Source organism: Lactuca sativa, chromosome 8 (assembly GCF_002870075.4).
Source record: "Lactuca sativa cultivar Salinas chromosome 8, Lsat_Salinas_v11, whole genome shotgun sequence".
Classification (NCBI taxonomy): domain Eukaryota; kingdom Viridiplantae; phylum Streptophyta; class Magnoliopsida; order Asterales; family Asteraceae; genus Lactuca; species Lactuca sativa.
This window is the reverse complement of record NC_056630.2, coordinates 159,785,671-159,791,249: the sequence shown is the minus strand read 5'-3', so window position 1 is coordinate 159,791,249 and position 5,579 is coordinate 159,785,671. Positions and strand designations below refer to the sequence as shown.

General features: G+C 37.8%; 1 non-coding gene across 1 annotated transcript; it reads right to left on the bottom strand.

Annotated features, from left to right (window-relative positions):
• Positions 1-5,235: 5,235 nt before the first annotated feature.
• LOC111908645 (small nucleolar RNA R71) lies at positions 5,236-5,342 on the bottom strand. The gene has a single exon (XR_002855937.1). It is a non-coding gene; the product is annotated as a small nucleolar RNA R71 (small nucleolar RNA).
• Between the last annotated feature and the right edge of the window lie 237 nt (positions 5,343-5,579).

The following is a 5,579-nucleotide window of genomic DNA, read 5'->3' as shown; positions in this document are numbered from 1 at the left end:
TCATTAATCTAAATTCACTCATAAAACAAGGTAACACAAAAAACTTTTGGTGATCCATAACTTATTCTTAAGTTATGGAATCCTTTAAAACATTAACACCAAATTTTGTAACTCCATAAAAACTTTGAATCATTTTTTTTAAAACCTTTTCATATCCATAACTTATGGAGGTTTCAAAAAAATAAAACTCTTTAGATCAAACTTTTAAAACTAATAAAATAATGATATTATTTTATCTTTTATTAAATTTGACCTAATTCAACTCATAAAGCAAATTATTCAAATTTTACAAATAATTAGTTTTTCACAAGAACAAGTAATTATCTTAAAATTTGACGAACTTCATGTTTTTTTTCTTTTTTTTTCAACTTTGAAAATAAAATATTTGCATCAATATAACAGAAAACAACCCGTGGCTCTGATACCACTGTTGGGTTTTTAGCATTCTAACACTTCCTAAGTGTACATGCAACCCTAAATACCTTGGATCTATGTTTTCTCTATTATACATGCAAATAAGAACATCCAAGGTATTATCCTAATCTAGCATACAAAAACTATGAATGTAACAAGATAGAATACATACCTCTTGATGTAGCTTGATGTCTTCAAGCTTTAAGAGCTTAGCCCCAATAGTGTGGAAGCCTCAAGTGGAATCACAAATCACCAAGACACCTTGGAATACTTTAGACAATATGATTACTTGGTTCTCTCTAGTGAAATTGGCTAGCCCTTCTTTAGTGTATCCACACTAGTGCCAATTTCACCAACCAAAGACATCTTTATATAGTATGGAGGGTTAGGGTTAAACCCTAATACCCATGACCTTTCATTTCCTAGGATCCATGGGTTAAACACTCCATGGACTATCCATGAAAGCTTAGCCCAACCTAAATGAACTTGGCCCATTCCATATATATATAAGAGTCCATATTTAATTAGTTCCTTTTGATCACTTAATTAATTATAAATTAATTCTTGATCAATACTAATTAAATAATATGAATCCATATTAATATATTAGAACTTATAATATATTAATATTAATCATAAGCATACTATTCTCAAAAGATTATCCATATAAATTGTGTCGGTGAAGTGCAACCCAAATGGACCATGCCGGGTCGGGTCAAGTACATACCAAATATAGTTATGGACTTAGACATTAATCCAACAGTTAGTTAGTATGAGAAGTGTTGTAAGACTACGAGGGTAGCCGTAGCATTCACTAGTGGTCAGATAGTGATAGAGTGTCATGAGACTGCGAGTAGTTGTAGCATTCACTAGGTTGGTAGATAGCTTGAGCATATTGTTAGAACGCGGAAGGAGCAGTAGTACACACCAGTTCGGGTGTAGTAATGAAGATATGGAAATCCACACACAAGATTTCGGAATTACCCAAAGGGGTTAGATCTGGTTAAGCCACTGATAAGACGTTAGGAACGTCGCTACAGTTATGAGATCAGGGAAGAAACAGACTGTTTAAGGACGTGTGAGATAAGGCTACCATTGGTCAGGTAGCAATCACTTTCAGCCTTGGATTAGATGATGACAGGATTTGACGTATGGACCCGATCAGTTAGATTAGAAGGTTATTAGAGCCTCAATGGCATGATAACTAGTGGCAACTAGTTCCAGAGAAGGATTTCATGCAGAAGTCGTGTGAGGCGACTAAGTGGGAGTCCTTTGGCCCTGCAGCCGGGTCGGGACCCGGTATTTCAGATGATTAGCGAACAAACTGAGAACAGGGCGGTCTCGATGGATTTTAGAAAAGCAGCTATGTAGCAGCATACTGCTTTAGGCAGTTCAGTGTTCAAACAGTTTCAGCGTTTAGGCAGTGTTAGCATTTGTGCTTCAGGTTGCAAGTACGGACGGAATAGCTAGATGATTTGGGGAGTGACAAGTTACTCACAGCAGGAGTATCTGATCCTTGGTCAAGTATAAGTGACCTACAGGGATAATTGGGTCTGCGATTTCAGTTTTCTAGTGGGAACCACCGGTTATTAGAAGTTGAGTAGTCAGTTGAGGGGTAAACGGACTAGATTCAACAATAATGATCCATTATGAGTGGTCTGTCAGGGATTCAGACCGTCTCAAGACAACAGATTTTAGAAGAAGTAGATGTGATCTTATTGCGATAAATTGAGAACTTTAAGCCTTGCGTAGATTGGTCACGATTACCTTGGGAAGGCCAGGGTGTGCCCAGGATTGTGGCCATGATACTTGAGTGGTTGGTGTGTAAGGGATGGTAAGAAATGATTTCGAGGACGAAATCTAATTTAAGTGGGGGAGAGTTGTAACACCCATATAATTATTAGATTAATAAATAAACTAATGAATGAATAGTATCCCTAAAATAAATGATTGAAATTTTTGGGGGTTAAAAATATAAATTTCGGATTAGTTATAAAGAATTTTTGAATTCATGGGCTGCACGGTAATTATCGGATTTAATTTGAAGAAGATTTCCAAAGCTAGGGTGGAAAGGGTAAATATTGGACTCAAGTTGGAAAGGCTTGGTGGGGGAGGGACTAAACTTGTTAAAAAGGATGAAAGTTTGATATTAAGCACGGGACTTGAACCCGACGATCCTCCCTCCCATTTTAAGGTAGCAACTCCCCCAAAGCCTAACCCTAATCGTAATCATCAGCCGCCACCTTATACCTCCTAGTCGTCGGCCGTGATCACCGTTCATCTAGTTCGTGTTTCCGACCAACTTGAGGTAGCCAAGCGAACACCGATCAGCCTCTGTTATCATCCACTTCCCGACGAAGACGAAGGCTGCTATCCTCCTGCCGTTGCCTTCATGTCCGGGTGAGGCGAGATTTCGAGCCGTCGTTGTGGTCGAGATTTCCCAACCGCCAATGGAAGCTGATATGTGCATATTTAGCCATGTGTTTAGTATAGAATTTTATCAATTATTAGCTAATTATTTGCATAATATGGAAAAAGGTACTTAATAATGTCTAAATTATATTTTCAATCCAGAAGACATGCTTGGAAGTAAGAAGGAAGAAGGAGAAGCAACCAGGAGCTGGAGAATGAAGAAAAAAGAGAAAACCTGGAGCAACTCGGCGAGTCCATGAAGCTACTCGGCGAGTTCCGAAGAATGTTCTCGAAGTAATGTCCAGAATCCTTTCCGTACACGTATTTCTCAAAAGAACTCGGCGAGTTGGGCACCTACTCGCTGAGTTGACCCTGTTTTGAGATAATTATAAATAGAGGATCTAATCCCGAATTGGGGAGTTTTTTGGCTGCCCTGGAGAATAACCTGCGACTGAAGAAACCTTTGGAGACCTGAAGAACTCTAATCTTCGATCTTTTGAAGACTCAAGGCGAATTAGGTTAAATTTTCCACTTAATCTTAGAAGTGAATCATGTTTATATCAACTAAATTCGTTTTTAAGCTTGTTTCTATTGTAATCATGAGCTGAATTTTCGTAGTTTCTGTTTAGGAAAAACCAAGTTACTCCTATGGTTTGATTTATACCTTGATTGATTGATTATTGGTGATTTATTAAATTAAGTTTGTTAAAGACCCTTACGCGTTAACCATAACTATTTTCTGTTAATTGGAAGACAATTAGGCTGCATGAACATCTCTTAATTGTTAACCTCATATGATTTATGTGAACACTCCATTATATGCTTAGGATTAGTGAATATGAAACCAGGATTAATTAGAGAATGGGTAAATTAATGTGTGAGCTTGTTTGAGAAACCAACAAACAAGAGGTTAGTTGAATTACTAATTTGATTAACCAATTACAAATCTTATTTAATCCAAATAATTGAACTAGGGAGCTAATTGGTTTAAACAATTGGCCACTGCTTGAATTGATTAATTTTCTAAGGGTTGGTAATAGTGAATGCGAATCTAACCACTATAGTTGGAAACCAATAACGATTAGTTTATTATCTTATCATAAAATTAACCATAAGAGTGAATTGGTTGAACCTAAACAGAAACCCTTTTATTAAATTTGGTGAATTTTTACTTGCTTTAGTTGATTAGTTAATTGTGTGTTAGGTGGTGTGTTTAAGTTTCTAGTCTTGTAAACCTAGAGAAAACGCTTTACTTTTATTACTTTTTTAGTTAAAATTAGTTATTAGTTTAATTACTCTTCCCTGAGTTCGACACCCTACTTATCCAAATTTACCACTAAAAGACAGGTCACTACCTTTGTGTACTAAATCTATATTTTTAAAGTAGGAATAAAACCAGTGTATTTTACACACATCAAGTTTTTGGCGCCGTTGCCGGGGAACGGTTAAAAAATTAAATCTAATTCCTAGTATTATCGATCCTTTGTGTGAGTTTATCTTACACAAAGTTACCTTTTTAGTGATTCAGTAAGTTGGTTAAGTTTTAGTCTTTATTAGGTTTTTAGTCGTTTATATTTAATTTTATCTATTTTTGAGTTTTATACAGCCTACTCGCCGAGTGCAGTCGACCCTACTCGGCGAGTCCACTACTGTTTGACAGTTCAATTTTTATTCTCGTTCTGTTTCATTTTTTTGTTCTTTTTACGCCTTTTTCTTGTTTTTGTTGCAGGATTTTCATGACCAGAGGATCCAACACTCCACTGGTTCCCCCTTTTGAAGACCCAGAATCCGCGTTGAGGAAAAACAAAGGAAAAGACGTTGAAAGCTCGAATACACCTAAGAAGTCACCTTTTGTCTAGTTTGAAGACAATTTTTGGGAAGAAGAAGAGCAGCAAATCAGGAGCATCCAGCGCCTCTTTAGCAAGCGAAGACCCAATCAAAGAGGACACCGAGTACGAAACCAAAGGAGAAGAAGACCCTACATTCGGGTGCAATTCCGATACCGACGACGAATTAGCTATCCCCATGGCTAACATCGATGAAGTCCCCATGGGGGAATGGAAGAAGAGGATATGCGATGATACCGGCCCGGGACTTGTGCAACCCGCAATTCCCGCAACTGCCACGTTTAAGCTTAAGGGTCACTTCCTTGCTCAACTCAAAGAGATTCCCTTCTATGGAAAAGACCACGAAGATGCTTACAAACACTTGGATGAAGTCAATGATGTAGCTGATTATTTTAATGTTCCAAACATGCCTTGCGCAACTCAGCTGCTTCGCATGCTTCCGGTTACATTGAAGGGTGCTGCAAAGGATTGGCTCAAGTCACTTCCCCCCGGATCCATCACTACATGGGCCAAGATGAAAGAAGAGTTTATTGATCAATTTTAGCCACCCTACAAGATATCTAAGTTAAAGAAAGCCATAGCCAACTTTGAACAACAAGCTGGAGAGTCACTTTATGAGGCTTGGGAGAGGTACAAGAGTTTACTAAGGAATTGCCCACATCATGACCTTAATAGTCAACAAGAAGTCTCCATTTTCTATGATGGAGTGAATGTTACAACAAGGCAATTACTTGACCCACAAGGTCCACTCACAAAGAAAGCACCCCCGGTGATAAAGCAACTAATTGAAGAATTATCTAAGCATTCTAGGGAATACCACAACCCAAGGAATGATGTGATGAGGGGATCAGCTTATGCAGCTTCAGAAGATTTGTCAGCAGTTATGTCTATGTTGAAGACCATGGA